The sequence below is a fragment of the Taudactylus pleione genome, unplaced genomic scaffold (assembly GCF_031769625.1).
Source record: "Taudactylus pleione unplaced genomic scaffold, aTauple2 ptg000191l, whole genome shotgun sequence".
Taxonomy (NCBI): domain Eukaryota; kingdom Metazoa; phylum Chordata; class Amphibia; order Anura; family Myobatrachidae; genus Taudactylus; species Taudactylus pleione.
In genome coordinates, this window is record NW_028284593.1 from 3,832,079 (window position 1) to 3,851,325 (window position 19,247).

Genomic DNA, 19,247 nt, shown 5'->3' on the forward strand with positions numbered 1-19,247 from the left:
CTCAAATTAAATCTGAAAGTCTGCAGTTCAAGCACATCTTGTTTGTTTCATTTCAAAGCCATTGTGGTGGTGAATAGAGGCCAAAATATGAAAATCCTGTCAATGTCCCAATATTTATGCACCTGACTGTATGCATATATAGCAACTGACATACTCTTAAAGGAAAATTTGGACAATATAAACAGAACTACTGTAAATAAAAAAAAATAAAACATTTTTAATTCTTTGGCACAAATCTAAACATTGATGCAACAGGAAATTGACTATTGATTTGTAAAACCAGTGGTCATGTAAACATGCTGCATTTGATGGGGTTTTGAATGCTGAAACATCATCTTATTTCAAGATGTTATTCTGCTTGCCTACCTGTTTATAATAAAATAGCTCTTAATTAGCACATTTTCATTTTACAATTCACTGGCATGTAGCAAAACTTCTTTTTGGATTTATACATTGTACCTGAAATTGAAGAGCTCTGCTTTGTAAGTGCACTACCCCTCCTGAAGGATGAAGGGAGGAACCCACTGGAATACTCCATGTCCTCACCTTTGCTCCATGGATTAACTTGGTTCCCCAAACTCACTGGGTGTATTAGATACACTCACAGCACAATCTGCCATTTTGTCTTACAGCTTACCTACAAGTTCTGTTAGTACAACATGTAGTGTTCCCACTAGACTGTTTTAGCGGGGCGCAGCACCCTGCCCAATTTTAAAAAGAGGCAAATGGCATCCTGCCCTTTTAGCGCCGCCCTGCTAAAGCAGCCTGCCCTGTGCCGTCCCCTCCCGTGGGTGGGAAAAATTGCAGTTTCTGATAGGTGTCGGGTGAATCTATTCACAGTGAGGGGAGAGCATGGGAGAAGCCCAGCACCTCTAAGTGCTGGGTACACCCCCCAGACTGACAAATTGGTGTATTGACACGAGGCCACACCCCTCCCGTTAGGCCATGCCCCCTTATTGGGAGCGTGCATAGAACCCCTGCTCACACCTCAGTGCTCTGCCACACCCACTGTCTGGCGGGATCACTAAACATGTTATCAGACATTCTCTGCATGTCCCTAGAAGATGTGGGCTGCCAGTCCATATTCAATTATTCGGGCTGGCTGGTACCTGTCAAGGCTGAACCACATGCTGCCGTTGCCATATAAAGGCAGTGAGTGGCCTTTTAGGCTACTCAGGTGGCACATGCTGTGCACATGTGTGTCCCAAACCCACACCTATACTCCGTCCATTAGCAGTGCCTATTACCCTGCACTGCACAGACCCGAGTCAATATAAGTAGCTTCAACTTAATTATGTTTGGACGGTGCAGTAACACAGTAACAGGTCTAAATGTGATTAAGTCCACTACTAGGCGAAACGCGCATCATACTCCCACTTCCAGATTCTCGACATGCGCATACAAGACCCAGCATTAGGCACTAAGTGGCTCTGTCTGACCACATATTACAATTGCCACTACTTCTAACAGGTATTTTCACCTCTCACGCTTTCTCATCAGGAAGCACCTTGTAAATTCCTTGCAATGCAAGTCAACCAAAGATAAAAAAAGAGATCCTTCTGTGGGGCACTCTTTATAGTTTGATTTACTTCTAACTTATTTATGAGAATATTTAAAAGATTACATAAGTATCAATATCCCAAAAATAAAGATAAAATGTAAAATCCTAGAAGTTATAATACAAACACAGTTTTGTGGACAGGGAATTGTCCTGGACTCTTCGCGGATTTAACAAGTTTGAAGGGTCTGAGAAAAAAAAAGGAAAAGAAGGAGAAAATTGATCCCTCTTATCATAGACAAAATATTATTGTTATAGCAATCATACATTACAATAGGTCTATTATCTTACCCTAATTAGGCTAAGTACATTGAGGGGAATTAAATTCAGTGTAATGTGGAATAGCCGCGGGAGGGAGCTCCAGCAGCTATTCAATACACCGCGCTGATTGGCAGCTAAAGAATTTCTTCTCACACCCCACTGGGGATGCGAGGAGAAATCGACAAAACAAACATAATGACAGTTAGAAGCTGATTGGTTGCTATGAGTAACTTAACCACTTTATATCCAAGATTTGATAAATCTCCCCATAACATACGGAAGCCAACAGCAGCAACACAGCTGACCTCAAGAGTAGTTCAAATTTCAACCTGCTGGACAGCTCCTCAACTGTCCCACCTTCCTGAGCAATGTATTTGCCCATTATCATAAAATGAATTGAATATAAGCATTTTTTTAACAAATAATTTAGATAAAGTGTGCTCCTAAAAGATTTTGTCCTTTTTTGCCCTCTGGGGAAAGAAATCCTACTAATTCCAGTAATTCTAACTCTGGGGAGCAATCCTGTCACAGCTGCATACTGTGTTCTTAAATCTGCACCAAACAAGAACTTTCTACACAGATTTAGTACATTTACTGCAAAGTCTGTTGACAACATGGTCTATGATCAACATTACTCCTGACAGTAGAAATGTCAATATGTCTCTCACCCCAGGCCAGCCACCTAGCTTTTATCTGCTATCAAGTGTATTTACACACGGAAAGACAGAAGGAGCACGGGGACTCAATGGGGGTGATCAAATAGTTTTGTGGGCAGAAATAATTAATGGGCACCAGACCCCTAGTTCCAACTAGGCTGTTTTAGCGAGGCACCACGCCCTGCTCGATTTTAAAATGGGCAAAAGTTCCAGCGACCGATATCCACTGGGTGAATAGATGTGCACGGCATCTATTCACTGTGAGGGGAGAGCTTGTGGGAAGCCCAGCACCTTCGTAAGTGCTAGGTACGCTCACAAGTATGACACATTGGGGGCATGACGCCTCCTCCCCAGACAGCCACACCCCCTTTTCGGAAGCGCACGCACCTTACGCGCGGGCAGAAACTACCTGCCCGCGGTCTAGCAGGAACTAGATCACCATATAGCTCACATTGGCTACATAGTTGCAATTAATATATTGTTGCAAAATTTGTTTCTACAGATTACATTATTGCATTTCATATTATATATGTCTGCGCAGCCAGATAATGCCATTGAAGTACTTACTGGTTATTAAATTACCATGTCACATGATTTGAAAGGTGGTCAGTACAGGTGTTGTTTCATTTGCAAACTGAATACAGGGTCATTTCAACCAGGTGTGTACACCACCCGTCTCAGATTTTTACGAACATTCTCTGGATTTTGGTACCTACCGGTAAATCCTTTTCTCTGATTCCACAGAGGACACTGGAGTTGCTTACGCTGGGGTATAGAGGCGTGGATAACTGGAGCCGGCACTTTAAATAATTTAGAAGTGTGAAGCGCCTCCCCCTCTATGCCCCACCAGCTCTCAGTTTAGAAAATCAAGACCGAGAGGAGATAGAGAACAAGCGGAGTAAAAAAGGAGAGGAGAGAACGACACACAATAATCAAAGCATACAACATACGGAACAAACCGAACAGGCAGGCTAAGAGCGCAGAGGTGGGCGTCCAGTGTCCCCTGTGGAATCAGAGAAAAGGATTTACCGGTAGGTACCAAAATCCCATTTTCTCTTTCATCCACTAGGGGACACTGGAGTTGCTTACGCTGGGGACGTTCCAAAAGTTTTCCCCTCGCGCGGGAGCGCTCTGTGGGACCTGCAGAACCAGACGGCCAAAACTTGATACCGAAGCAGCAAACGTATCAAAACTAACATTTGACCCACGTGTGAACTGAAGACCAAGTGGCTGCACGGCACAATTGTGACCTGGAGGCGCCCCTAACGGCCGCCCCTGATGCACCCACAGAACGTGTGGAATGAGTCGAATGGACGTAGGAGGCCGTAGGCAGGACTAATCTAAGCTTGAAGAATAATCAGCCTAATCCAACGTGCCAACGTCTGCTTGTCAACCCGTCCGAACAGCATTATAGAGGACAAAAAACGACTCCGACTTGCGGAGGGACGCTGTCCTGTTATATAGATGCGGGGAGCTCTAACTACATCCAAAGTAGAAGAATTACCAGAGTCCTCCACCGAAGACGGTACTCAATAGGCTGATTGATATGGAAAGCCGTCCCAACCCTGGGAACACAAGCTAAGGTGGCTTATAGGACAGAGCACCCAAATCTAAACTCTACGAGCCAAAGCTAGAGCCAGGAGGAGGACACTCTTCCAAGACAAATGCTTAATTAAAAGGTAAGTACCAGGGAGCTATCGGTGGTACAAAAGGAGGCTACACAAGCAAGACCCCCTAAAGTAACGTCTGCCCTCAGGAATGAGGGCCAATTTTCGTTGAAAGAAAATAGAAAGGGCAGAACCTGCACCTTGAAAGTTCAAAAGGTGAAAACCAGAATCCAGTCCCATCAGAAGAAAAAAAAACAGAAACCGGGACAACCGGACGGAAGACCCGACTGGAACACCATTCGATATAAGAACGCCAGATGTGATAAAGCGCAGCCTAAACTGGCTTCCTGGCGTGTAGCATGGTGGGAATCAGAGTCTGGGATGCTTCTGCATTAAAAGATATCGGTTTCAGGAGCCACCCCGTTAAACGCAGTTGCGCCAAATTGAAAAAGGACCCTGCTGTAGAAGATTCATGCGCAGATGAAGGGACGACGGCTCGTCTACAAATAGGGACCGAAGGTCCGAGAACCAACTACTCCGAGGCCAGTTCGGTGCCACGAGAAAGACAAAGGCTGACTCGTGTCTTATCCTTTTTAGAAGGAAGAAGTGGAATCGGAGGAAAAAGGTAAACGAAGTTGTAGATCCATGAAACTGTCAGAGCGTCTACTGCCTCCACTTGTGGATCGCGAGTTCTTGACACTTATAGTGGGAGCTGAAGATTCATCCATGACTCCATGAGGTCCACCTGAAATCACCATCGACGTATCAGCGCGTTGAACACGTTTCTTCCATTCCCCGGGATGTATATCCTGGCGACTTAGGTAATCTGCTTCCCAGTGGTCCACACCCTAGATGAAAACCACCGACAGGATTACTGACTTCTTCTCAGCCCACCAGAGAATCTGAGATACTACTCGCATGGCCATGCGACTACCAGTCCCGCCCTGGCGGTTGATGTAAGCGACGGCCGTAGCATTGTCGGACTGAACTCTTACCGGGTGTGTCTTTTGCAACTCTGTTGCTTCTATCAGAGCATAGTAGATCGTTCTGAGTTCCAACACATTTATGGGCCACTTCTGATCCAGAGGGGACCATCGACCTTGAAAGTGAAAATCGAGGACTACTGCTCCCCATCCTCGAAGGCTGGCATGCGTTGTTACGATGATCCAGAACCATACCGAATTTTTGGTCCGCTAAAAGACCGTTGTAGTGTGTCCACCAGAGGAGGGCTACTCTGGTAACCTGGCTCAGACGGATCTGTCGGTCACGGTTCGCAAAATACATGCTATAGCGCGTTTTTTACGCGCTACAGCAAACTGGGGACCCAGATTTTAAAACTGATCGGGTCCTATAGGACCCGCTGGGTCTGTTTGTGCTGCTGTAGCCAATGGCTGCTCTGCAGCGTCTCCCCCAGCCAATGGCTGTGCTGCAGCGTCTCCCCCAGCCAATGGGCGCACAGAGTTTCCTCCAGCCAATGGGCACGCGGCATCTCCCCCAGCCAATGGGCACGCGGCATCTCCCCCAGCCTGTGCGTGCGGCATCTCCCCCAGCCTGTGCGTGCGGCGTCCATCGGGCAGCAGAACTGTCGGTGGTGCCGGGACTCTCCGGCAGCCTGCGCTCCTTCAGCCAGGTGAGCGCTCTGCACACAGGAGGCAGGGAAGGTGGGACACTGCATGGGACAGGAGGAAGATGTAACAGTGACCCGGCCAGGGGCTCCCAGCAAAAGCAATGAGTTAAACACTACCCCATGTGCAGTATGTCTTTACCCCCTCCCTACCCTCAGTTCTGCCCCAGCTGCTATCCTAACTATTGCCTGCCCCTAACACCCTCCTTGCCCCCCAGTACTGCCCTAGTTATCTACCCTTACCACTCCATACACCCAGAATTGCTTGCCCCTAACCTCTTCCTTGCCCCCAGTACTGCCCTAGCTGCTAACAACTCTTTTCCCCTATATGCCTCCCATACTGCCCCTGGTGCTATCTACACTTGCCCCCTCTTTACCCCCAGTGCTGCCCCAGCTGCTATCCTGACCCAACTCTGACCCTAACCCCCTTCTTGCCCCCCCCAGTACTGCCCTAGCTGCTATCTACCCTGGCCACTCCCTACACCCAGCACTTCCTGTCCCTAACCTCCTCCTTGCCCGCAGTACTGCCGCAGCTGTTATCTACCCTCGCCCCCTCCTTACTCCAAGTACTGCTTGCCGCTAACCTCCACCATACCCCCCCCAAGTACTGCGCCAGCTGCTATCTACCATTGCCCCTCACACAAACTGCCCCTAGTACCCTCCATGCCCCCCAGCACTGTCTCATCAACTGTCTGCACTTACCCCTCCCTAACCCCCAGCCCTGCCTGCCCTTACTCCCCTATAGCTGCAGCTCTACCCCAACTTCTCCCTGCCTTTACCCAAAGCTCTACCCCAACCCCCTCTACCCCAGCTGCTATATACCCCCTCCAGCACAGTCCCAACTGGTGCCTGCCCTCAACTCCCAGAATATGTAATGGGACCCAGAAAAAGTGGTGTAGGACCCCAATTTTTTAAAGTGAGGGGTCCCTGGGACCCACAATTCTTTCCACTCACCGCGATCACTGGTCGCTGTAGAAGCAGATGAGACCCTGACCCTTGTGACAGCAGGTCCAGCTGAAACACTCTGGAGTGGATCCGTCCGAACTGTAGTGCCTTGAAGGCAGCTACCATCTTCCTAAGAGACGCAGACAAAGAATTAGGGACACCTTCTTTCTACTGCTCCCTTCTTGAAGTTGATTATCCAACCGTGTTGGATTAGAGTGTGATATATCAGTAAGGCATGGTTTGTTAGAAGGGATACCGACTGAGCCTTGAGGAACAAGTCATCCAAATAGGGGATTATGTTTACTCCCGATGACTGAAGGAGAGCAATCATGACTGACATGAGATTGGTGAAAATGCGGGGAGCCGAGGATAACCCGAACGGCAATGCCCGAAACTGGTAGTGACCCTGCAATACGGCAAAACATGGGAAGGTTTGATGTGGTTCCCAAAAGGGAACATGGAGATAGTCCTTGACATCCAGGGATAATAGAAACTCCCCTGGTTTCAACCACACAATGATGGACTGCAGGGACACCATGTTGAAACGATATATATGTTAAGATACAGGTTTTAAAGGACTAGAGGTCCTAAACCGATCCATCCGTATTTGGTACTACAAACAGGTTTGAGTACAAACCCCATACCTCGTTGATGTTCTGGAACTAGCACCGAGGATCGGAGTAGAGACTGGATAGCTTCCCGTAGAACCCTGGCCCTGTCTACAGGTATTGGCAGACGTGTAGGGAAGTACCGAGATGTGGGGGGACTTCGAAGTTTATTCGTTACCGTAGGGAAATCAGTCTCTGAATCCACTGATCTGAAAAGGTTCCAAACTTGTTGAAATTTCTGCGAAACGGGCTCTCACCGCCGGAGATCCCAGGTGGGGCGGAAGACCGTCATGCCACCTGTTTCTCAGCTGGTTTAGGTTCCTGTCGACCTGCAACATTGTGTGGACGACCACTACCTCTGTCGCCTCTTGCTTGCGTGGGAGCACCTCTGGCTCTACCACGAAAGGAATGTGGCACACGAAAGGAAAGAAACGAAGGTCCCATGTAAGATCCTCTGGGAGCCGAAGCAGTCGAAGGGAGGAAGGAAGACTTACCCCCCCGTGGCCTGGGATATCCATCTGCCCAATTCCGGGCCAAAAAGCATGTCACCAGTGAATGGTAAACCCTTCACCGCACGCTTGGATTCTGCATCCGGTTACCAAGTGCACAACCAGAGGGCTCAGCATAAACAGATATGAGAGCTCCCTAGAAGCTTCTCCCAGGTAAACTGCAGACTCACCATGTGTTCTGCCAGAAGAACGTAACTGTGCCCTGGTAGTACCTGATCAACGCAATCAACTGGTCAGCCCAGCAAATCATAGCCTTGTTAACCCAGGCGGTAACTAGCGTAGGTCTAAGTTAAACTCCCGCTGCAGTATAAATAGAGCGCAGCATTGACTCCAACTTGCAATCAGAAGGGTCCCTCAACATTGAGGCAGCCCGTACTGGGAGTGTAGTTTTCTGAAAGGGACAGTGAGCAGACGCGTCAACAGGGGGAGAGGTTTCCCCCTCTTCTATCATGGATGACGGAAATGGGTAGCTGAACAGGAACAGACGAGGAATTTGGAACCTCTTACATGGTTGATTCCAGACTATTTTAGCCTACAGCACCTGGTATTCCCAGGCAGTCTCCCATTAACCAGGCCTGACCCTACGAGATCAGGTGTGTTCAGGGTGGAGTGTCCCTAGGGCCACGAAAACTGAAAAACAGACAACCTTTTTGTTGGTCACTGAGAAGATAGGTAGCGTCCAATTACATTGTAATTGTTCCAGGCTAACTGAGTACTGCTGTTCTGACCCTGACACAGGGAGTAACGTACTCAAATAATACACACTCCTGGGATGCAGGAACTATATCCACAGGTAGATTAAATACCTGCCTGGCCGCCAGAATTAAGAATTCCACCCCAGTAGAGGCAGACTCTATATATGGCCCACAGATAGGGGGCGTATCAGATATTAAACTGATAAGAACAGATACTACATGGGACTCTCTTCTGTTTGCCTGTTTATTGCAGCCATTTCCACTTGATCTTAGCCAAAAGGCAGAGAAAATCTTGAGGAGTACCGTCATTATACAAACTTCCTCCAATCACGTTCCTTAGTATCCTCTGTTGTGAGGATTTCCTTGTCAGACCCTCTCTGACTGGAGAACAGTCGTTAGGGGACGTTATTGGTAGGAAGTGGAGGGAGTAGAAACAGCGGTACCTATAACCTGTACCAGGATGTCGACAGACTTGGTTAACCCTGACACACTGATAGGTGCGAGCCTCAGCCAACTGTGATGTTAAGTCAGCCATCACTCTTAGCATGTCAGCGGCCCATGGAGGAGCAGGAGAGTCAGTAATAGCCATAGGCGGATAGATTACTAAACAAGCATCATATAACATGCTTGTATAGTTTACAGTTTGAACAAACATCTTTTGCAAAGAGTTTGGCATTCAACCATAGTCACCCATACAGAGGGACAGATACAGAAGACAGAAGGCTAGTTTGGGAAACAGGAGGAGGAGATCACACAACTCCCTTCCCACAGAATTGATTCCCTGCTATACACTCCCCTGTGCTCACAGGCTCCCAGGGATGCAATCAAGAGAACCAGCCCTTCTGTAGTAGTGCTGCTACACTCTTCCTAAATTGGAGAGCTGCAGTCAGACACATGTGAAACGGCAGCCACGCTGTTCTAACAGCCGCTGCCGCTCTGAATGGAGACAGAGAGCCCGCGCTGTTAGGCTCCGCACCCCTTCTTCATGCCCTAAGGGCTCTGAAAATGGCAGTCGCACTGGAGCTTTCACCTCCCCCTGTGAAGCCCCGCTTCTTATGGATTATGTAATGTGGAGCAGCGCTATAGCGTTATGCTCTGAAGTCAGCGTCGGCAGCGAGGACAGGAGCCGGGGGATGCGCAGCTGATGTACTCACTGCGTCCCTTGGATGGCCTCTCTGATAACAGCACTCCTGCTTCTCACACTGTCTTGTCCTCAGTGCTTGTAGAAGTGCTGTGTGGCGATAAGGAGCTGTCAGTTGCTTTTTTAATAAGCACTGTGCACTCCTTCCTGTATAACAGGGCGCCAGGTAGCCAGACCCCACCTTTTAATACCAATAAAGTGTAAAAGATCCTATTAAAATAATAAAATAAATGTATTGCTGGAGCACAGCAAATTGTGACCAGCTCCGTAGGCACATTTTCTAAACTGAGGGCTGGTGGGGCATAGAGGGGGAGGAGCTTCACACTTCTAAATTATTTAAAGTGCCGGCTCCAGTTATCCACGCCTCTATACCCAGCGTAAGCAACTCCAGTGTCCCCTAGTGGATGAAAGAGAAAAAACGATTTCTCCCAAATATCTTGACTGTTAGTTTCCGAAATATTGATTTTTTTTTTCAATTTATTAAACTATTTACTAATCATGGCTTATTTATTCAGTTTATTTGAAGTATCACGGGTGTTTATTAAGGAATCACCACAAAATTTGGACCCCTAATGTACCTTTTCCTCCAGAATCCAAATCAAAATTACTTTATCTGCCTTACGTTTCGAGTTACGACAAAAATGCAAGTTTTTGGAACATAATTAAAACTGCTAGGTTAAATCAACATTAGATATCCCAATTTTTGTAGGTGCTTAACAAAAAGATATACATAACTGCCACAAAAAAAAAAAAAAAAAAATCAGCATGGTACTCTGTTTCATAGTGGAGAATAAAAATAATGAAGTTGACCTTCGACTACTGTTGTACCACATACATAATCTACACAAGAAACCTTTCTGTTAAAAACCATACCAAAAAAGTTAACAAAATGGAGGCAGAAACTGATGGGAAGGGGATTCCCATTCCAAACCGAAACTTTCCAGAGAACGAGACAGACAGAAATATAGTCAATCATGGCAGCTGCTACTCCAAAGTGCACATTTGATAGTATTTTAAATACTGACTGCCATATTACTATCTATCTATTCAAAGACCACTGGATTACATAACAGAGACCAGTTTACAGATGAAGAAAAATAACTTGATTCTGAGAGCTGAAGTTTCAAATGCAGTAACAGTGATTCTAGAACCTCGAACCTGAGTCTGCTACCATAATGAAAAGGTATTGCTGTTAAAGTATGAAGAATTTCAGAAAACATGCTGTAATCCTTTCTTGTCTCACAAAAAAAGGAACCAGAAAAAGCTTAAGAGTTGTGTCACTAAAGTGGACCAAAGAACATGGTGAGTTTCAACTTCATGCGGTTATAAAGCCAGGACAGAAACTTTGCTCAAAATGCAGAATTCAACTGTCAAACTGTAAAGAACAAACAGACATAGATATGCCAACAGAAGACGTTGAATCCCCGGTGAAGAGTTTAACTGAACCTGCAGAAACAGATGAGCTGAATGAAAAGTATTACAAAGCTTGGTTGTACACCAGTGAAATTGCATGAGGTAAAGAGAAGACACCAGGAGGCATATGCTAAAAGAAAGAAAGAGCAGGCAAGTAAAGCCATTTAAAAGACGCTTACTCAAATATTGTCTCTTCCTAGCACATCACTAGAATCACCCCAGAAAGTAAGCAAATGTTCAGGTTGTGATGATTTACAGGGCGGTTGTTGAATTGTTTTGGCGCACCTGATCGCGCGTCTAAAGTGATAGATCGCAGGGCGCTATTCAATTGATGCAGATTATCACGCTGATCGCACAAATAGAGGTCGGGCTTAGCTGCGTAAAATGGCTACCCCAAACAAAATGCTGGGCGCAATCACGAAAAGTGCAGTTTGGGTGCCCAAACGGGTCACTTTTTGCCCATTTCAGCTCACACCCCCTGGGTGGTGTGAGCTGAAATGGTGCACCGGCAGCTGATCATGTCCGACAGAAGCAAAATTGAATAGCTCCGGCGAGCGTGAAAGGGGTTAGAAACAATTGAATACTGCCCACAGAGTCTGATATATGAATTAAAGCAAAAGTGTGAAGTGCCACGCCAAGAAGTAATACAAAAATTAACTCAGGCACCAAACAGCTGGACAGTTAAGCAGACTGTAGAAGAATTTAATGTCACAGAACACCTGGTAAAACAATCAAGAAAACTTAAAGCAACCCATGGCATACTGGCACAACCTGAAAAATATAGAGGGAAAGCCCTTCCTCTACAAATTGTTTATCAGGTACAGCAGTTTTACGAAGATGATGAACATTCTTGGATGTGCCCTGGAAAGAAAAAGTTTGTTTCTGTAAAAGTTCCAGGAGGATAACGAATTCACAAACAGAAAATGCTACTCCTAGTAAACTTGAAAGAGCTTTATCTTGCTTTCAAAGGGTGGTATTCAATTGTTTTTGCGGACCGGATCTCCCGTCTAAAGTGACAGGAGTTCACAGTGCGCTAATCAATTAATGCCCATTTTCACGCTGAACGCAAAGTGCTGTTTGGAGGCCCAAATAGGTCTCCTTTCGCCCATTTCAGCTCGCAGGGGCTGCAAGCTGAAATGGTGCACCAGCAGCTGATCGCACCCAACAGGAGCAACAATTGAATAGCTCCTGTCGAGCGCGTAAGGGGGTGAAACTATTGAATACCGCCCAATGACCGTTTTCCAGACATTCGAGTTGAATCGTCTAAGTTTTGTTCCTTACGACCACCGTGGTGTGTTAGTGGTGCTGCAAGAGGTATGCATTCAGTGTGTGTTTGTGAAACTCATCAAAAACTTTAAATTATTAGCTGCTGCTCTACCACTAAAGATGGACTACAATGACCTAACTGAAATCCTTGTTTGTTCTTTAGTTTCAAAAACTTGTATGCTTCATCTATGTGACAAATGCCCAAGTCTGGAAGCACTTCAGAAAATAGTTGAAAAACTTTTTCATGATAGTGACATGGATGATGAGGACACAACTGTTTATAAGCAGTGGGTCCACACTGACCAAAGTAAATTGGTTACAATCACTAGTACTGTGGAACAATTCCGATAAGTTATTTGTAGTGCTGTTGATGATGCATCAGCCCATCTGCACACAGCAAATTCCCAGGCTGAATAACTACGCCAGTTGAAGGAAACCATACGACCAGAAACAGAAGCTATTGTTTTACTAGATTTTGCCGAAAATTATTCATTCGTGTGTCAGGATGCAATTCAAGAATTCCACTGGGACACTTCACAAGCAACACTCCACCCATTTGCTATATATTTTAGGCAAGATGATTGTGACACTTTAAACTGTGTGAGTCTGTGCGTTATAAGGGATACCCGTGACCATGTAGCCATAACTGTGCATGCCTTCATTACGATAGTTAAACACTTCGCAATACTATTACCAAAACTGGAGTAAGTCACTACTTTAGTGATGGTACTAAGTGCACAATACAAGAACGGCAAAAACTTTTTGAACTTATGCTTCCATAAGGATGACTTCAACATTCAAGCAGAACTGAATTTTTTTGCCACATCTCATGGTAAGAGTCCATGTGACAGCACTGGAGGAACAATTAAACGTCTAGCCGCCCGCACCAGTCTGCAAGCAGTGGAAACCCATCACATCTTGACACCTTTGGACCTGTATAAATGAAAATGTACATGGCATAAAGCAGTGTTCGCAAATACGTATTTTACCCGTTTTTGAGGACCAGGGACTCACTTTTCAAGAATGGGTGGGTCCCTGGGGACGCGCTCCGCTACAGCGGCCAATCCCTGGGCTTCTGATTGAGTAATTGATGCCCGGCCACAGGCTATAAAAAGATTAGGAGGAGCCCCAGCAGGGAGTGACACGCGGCTCCGTGACCCGGAATGAAGAAGGCCCCTGCAGCCTGCTTGGGTGAAGTGTAAACAGGTAGGTGTTTGGTGTTGCGGAGGTGACTGGTGCTGTAGCGGGTGGGGTGAGCTGTGAGCGGTTGGCACTTTGGAAGGTGGAGGTGCTTCCATGGTGGACAGGTACTGTCGGACGTGAGCGGGAGACCTATGCTGTGCTGTGGCGAGTGGGCTGAGTACTTCAGGGGTGAGTGCAGAGGCGGATTATCCACAAGGCGGCACCGGCATTGCAATCAAGATTTTTCTTTGTTTATATTAAGATGGTGTTTAACTGGCGCCGAGAGACAGGGAGGAGTGAGCTGAGCTTAGGAGGTCATCATGTGTGGCATCAGCGTGCATGTGACAGTCGCATACACAAAAGACCCGCCACGATCCACACAGTCTCAGGTCAGTAGAGAACTGGAGGGAGGCACCGCCCCCCCTCCTCTCACTGACAGCCTAGACGAAGCTGCTGCCTCACATGCTTCTCTGAGTCCCACCCGACAACACTCCGCTCCCTGCTGCTCTGACCGCTCTGTAAGTAATCCCTTGCTGAGTCTCACCTCTCCCTGGTCCCGCTTGGTACGGACGGTGAGTGGGCGGAGCGTGCATGCCTGTGAGCTGAGGGATAGGGTGTGCACACTGGGGCAATATAGCCTTTATGGAGCCAAAGTAAGTTAGTGTGAGCCTTTATGGGGCCGAAGTAAGTTAGTGTGTGTTTCTGCACAAGATAAGGTTGTGTACGATAACGGACAGCAGGAGGAAGAGGATGGGGTAAAGTTGGAGAGGGTAGGTAAAAGGCAGGGGGTAACATGGATGATGGAGGATTGAAGATAATGACGCAAGTACATAGCTAAAATTATTGATGCTGGTGAAGGCTGGGAAGATAGAATCAGGCAGGCAAAAGGAATGAGAGAGGTAAAGAATAGGGGTGAGAGGAATGGGTGGGGGAAGTCGCAAGGTAAAGAGGGACTGGATAGGGAATGTAGGTGAAGAGGAATATAGAGGCTGGTGTAAGGGGAGGAGAAAGAACTATAGGCACAAAATCAGAGGGTTGTGTATAGATCCCTTTCAGTTAATGTACCCGGATGTAACGTGGAGTGAGGGCGGAAGTGTGGCTCCATGCCCTTAAAGCACTGTTATTTTCTCCCAAATGAAGTATCTGGTCACCAACAGTAGAAACTTGTACCCTCGCAGGCTCCCTTCGCTTGCAACACTTCGGGCTTAGTGGCTCGCTTCGTTCGCCACCGTTACTATTCCAAATAGATATCCACGTGGACAATAAATTATGATGTCAGGGTACATTTACTGAAGAGGATCTATCCCCAACCAAACTGAGTGGCGAAGGAAATTAGGTATAGAGGCAGAGGTGAAGATGGGTAACAAGTGTGAGGTTTTTTAGGGAGTTAAAAATATTGAGGTTAGTGAAGGAGAGTAAAGTAAATCAGGCAGGTAAAGAACGTATAACAACTATCTTGCCTAGGGCCCAATGAGGCCTAAATCTGCCTATGGGTGAGCGGGTGCTGTAGCGGGTGGCTGCAATGTACGTAGGGGGGTGATTGAGTTATCTAGAAACCTCCCTGCTCAATGATTCATCACCACTGGTGACCGAGTGGTTAGACGGAGCAGCTCAGGCAGCTGTACAAATAACGCCAACTAATAATAATGTCCACCACATCATGGTTGAATCTCGGTGGAGGTGCAGTGGCAGCATGCAGCTCCTCTGTTCCCATGGAGCTTTGACGGACCTGGTGACATACTAACTTACTGCCTTCCATTCTGTACTGATAGCGGCCAGTGTGCATCTGGGTGTCGGATCTGTGTGTGCCCCGCAGGGGGGCTGGATAAAACGTGTAGTGATGTGGGAACTTGTAAAAAAAGAGGGAGAAGTCAGGGTATGAGGACAGGACAGAGGGGGGCATGATAAACAGGGTGTGATAAATATTAAATGCAGTGGGGACTGTCAGAATAGAGGGAGGCTGGGGACCATGACAGGGTGTGTTAAATATTATATACATAGAATGTCAAGATAGAGTGGGTCTGTTGCACTTTGGGAGCTTTTAATCTGTAGAGAGTATTGTTGTCATTTTTTGCTAAACCGTGTCCAGGCACCTTATAACACACGCATGGGGCGAGATGCAGGAAGGGGAGAAATGCGGCGAAATCCCGAAAATGCGGGTTTGACCACATTTCTCATATGCACTCCGGGACTTAGTTGCGGTGGGTAACGCCATCTTCCTGATGGCGTTACCCATAGAAGCCTATGTGCTTCTTTCCGCAAAGTTCTGATAGAAAAATCCAATCCCTGCCAGCACCCTGCGCGGCATGCACAGAAGGACGCCGGACGGGCTTCTGGGTCATAGACCCAGAAGTCCCTCCATCGCAAAGGGCCGCTCTTACCGGCAAGAGCGGTCCTTTGCGGGATCTTCATGCATACCTGCGTTACCAACGCCGGCATGCATGCGATGACTGGCGGAATGCATTCCACCCATGATCTAGTCTGTGATTGAGCATAATCTTCATGGGCTGAACCAGACAAGATGCACACAGGCGGGTTCCGTGTCATTTACCAGAACTTGGGTGATTACCGTTGTCCTCATAGTCATACCATGTTTTCTTCATGCTAAATACTTTTCACAATGGGTATCACATGGCAGTTTACTTTTTTCCTAAATATTGCATTCTTAGTAGCGCATCACATGCAACACCGCTCAGTATAGAGCTAGATTGCTACGTAACATACCTTTGTTTCAAAAATAGAATTAATGTGCAACAACATATATAAAGGGCATGTGGGGTGGTCTCATGGCATATGTGGAGCTCAAAAGTATAAATCCTAATGGGACCCAGAAACTGTGGGGTAGGACCCCAATTTTTTAAAGTGAGGGGTCCCAGGGACCCACATTTTTTCTTGCTCAGCGCGATCACTGATAAAGTTTTTCTACGTATCACAAAGTGAAACACAAGACTGCAAAACCAAACTGCATAGCCGTCTAGAAACAGCAAAGACTGTGGCAGGAACACGTACTCATCACAGATTTCAGCCTATTAGTAATGATGACATATACCGCTTGTCAGACGACATGAAGACAGCAGGAACCAGTTATACCACTTCTATACCAAAGTTCCAGGTCTGATCCAGTGGGTTGGAATAGGGTTCCAATCCGGATCAGACCCGGAACGTACAACTTTCATACTGCGCGCCGACCCAGGATATTCCCAAGTTGTTCACACCGAATCTGGGTCTGCAGTGACCTGGCTCTTCAGGCGGTGTTGCAGTGGATGCTTGGAGATGTCATCTCCAAGCGCCACTGAAGCCGGCCAATCGGGTGGCATGATCTGAGTCATCGTGATCCAGGTCGCGCTGTTTACACTGCAATGTGCCACGGGAACGACTCGTGGCTAACCCTGCAATGCACCAGTGTTAGATCCCTTGACCTGGATGGATACATTTACAAAGCCAAAAACCTGGGTTGGTGAGTATCCACCTAGGATTTTTAGGTCGTGTAAAAGGGGTATTAGTCTCACAAAAAGTGATCTGCAAACTGGAACATACAGAGCAGCAGTGTACGATAACATCTGGTACATTGGGTATATTATTCAATGTAATGAGGAGAACAAAATGTGCTGGTACATTTCAAGAAACAAAACCAATCAACAAATGTGTTGTCCTGGCCTTCAGGAGATAAGTGTTTTGTTCCTTTGATTCACGTCCTCTGTGTAGCGGAAGTGCCTACTATGCAAGGAAGTACTGGAAGGCAGTATACACAGTCTGCTGACACTTTAAAGAAAATGACAGATGGTTACAACCTGATCCAAACAAGGGGAAAATAATTTGATTGTTGACTCAACTTCATGTATGTTTAAGTTTTTAAATTTCATGGTTTCTGGTGTAAATTATGTATGACGTAGAAAACAGTAATCAAACGTCAACCTCATTTTTTTTTCTCCACTATAAAACAGAGTACCATGCTGATCTTTATTGTGATAGTTATTTATACCTTTGTTAAGCACCTAAAATAATTTGGTTTGGATTCGGGAGGAAAGTTACCATAAGAGTCCAAATTTCGTGGTGATTCCTTAATAAACAGCCATGATACCTCAAATAAACTGAATAAATAAGCCGTGATTAGTAAATAGATGATATATGAGGTGACTCCTAGAATAAATAATTCACCTCAGGGTGCGCTCATACGAACATCAGAAACAATCTAATATATATAATAAATAAAAAATATTAATGTAATAAAAAATATTAAGGTATTAAACTGTTTCTGATGTTCGTATGAATGCACCTCATATATCATCTGTTTACGGCCAAATAGTAATATTAGAGCTATTTATGGGGTAGCAACTTTTTAGTTTATTTTTTTTTACAAATTAATTTATATATACCAAATAGCGCCTGGTTACCCAATATATATATATATAATCAATATTTCAGAAACAAAACAGTCAGACCGTTTCTAATTTTAGACAAACAGAAATTGCATAAATACGATTGTATTAATAGTAAAGCTGGGCATCCACTATACAATTTTTTGTCAGATATCTGTCCAATCTGGCTGGTTGGAATGAAAACCTGTTAATGTATGGGAGCAAATGACAGTCGATCATAAGGTTTTAAACACTGAAAAAAGGGCAAAAAAAAATTGTTCAAATTGGCTAAATTTGTGTGTTTTAAACTTTTAACCAATTTGTCTGAACAACCATTTTTGGTTATTTTCCAGTGTTTGTGAGCAAATGGACATCACACTAAAGCACTCACCCAAAAAAAATGCCAGATTCAATTAGAAATCCCAATTTGCAGTAGTGGTAGCGACTTTTCTACAAAATGTGACCTGGGAGAAGTGCATGAAAAGTGGGGAAAACACCCTAGACCCAAAAAAAGACAACTGAGATAGCGGGACCATATAATTTTTGCACTTTTATATTAATCATTGAAAAATTAGAGCAAGTATTTTTCAGCAAATTAAAGTCTTTCTAGGATTTTGGGGTACAGCAAAACGTGTCGTTTTTTTTAGTGTTTTTATATAAGTTTGTAAAAAGTTGAAGTAAACACCTACATCTCATCTGCAAGCTCTAAAAGCTGTCAATGCAACACCTCCATATACCTGTCCCATAGCATTATGAAGTTTTTTTTAGAGAAATTCACATGAAAACTCTTTACTGGTCAAATTATGCCATTTAAACTTTCCCAAGTGTGTAACTATTCAATGGGGGAAATTCAAATCAACGCAATGTTGATTAGCCGCGGGAGTGAGCTCCCTTAGCTATTCAATACACCACGCTGTGTGTTCGGAGAATGTCGGTTATCGCACCTTAACAACGGTGTTAAGGCGCGTTAACTGGCATTCTCTGACCAAAGTGCCGGGCGCATGGCTGTTAGCACCGCGCTAAGCAGAAAAGCTGCTGCGCACCCGACACTTTGGTCTGATTTCTCCTCGCATCCCCAGGGGGTGTGCGAGAAGAAATCCTTAGCGCGCCCAAACAGTGCGGTGTATTAAATAGCTGCGGGAGCTAGCTCCCGCGGCTATTCAACATTGCGTTAAATTGAATTCCCTCCATTGGGAGGCAGTGGTGTATTAACAGAGGAGAGGGGCCCGTGAGCAGTCTCTGTCCAGGCCCCTCCCTCTCTAGTTGGCAGCACATTAGTGAGCACTAGTAGACTCTGGTGCTGTTCCAGAGTCTACTGTGCGTGCGCAGGACTCCAGTGAAATGGCACGGCAGCCACTTTCCCTGCAATTTTTCTCTACTGTGCATGCGCAAAATGCTGGGAAACTGGCCACCACACCACCATT

The 19,247-nt window shown here is 45.8% G+C and overlaps 1 protein-coding gene and 1 pseudogene across 2 annotated transcripts in view; both read right to left on the reverse strand.

Moving 5' to 3' along the window:
* TRMT2A (tRNA methyltransferase 2A) overlaps positions 1–19,247 on the reverse strand; it is a 53,395-nt gene that overhangs the window by 33,337 nt on the left and 811 nt on the right. The window contains exon 2 of one of the 2 annotated variants that reach the window (XM_088476683.1): positions 1,687–1,746. The exons of the other annotated variant lie outside the window; for it this stretch is intronic. The gene's annotated coding sequence lies outside the window, so the exon portion shown is untranslated. The remainder of the gene's footprint in view (positions 1–1,686; positions 1,747–19,247) is intronic. 2 annotated transcript variants of the gene reach the window in all.
* Positions 8,631–8,683, reverse strand: LOC148519310 (U2 spliceosomal RNA; annotated as a pseudogene).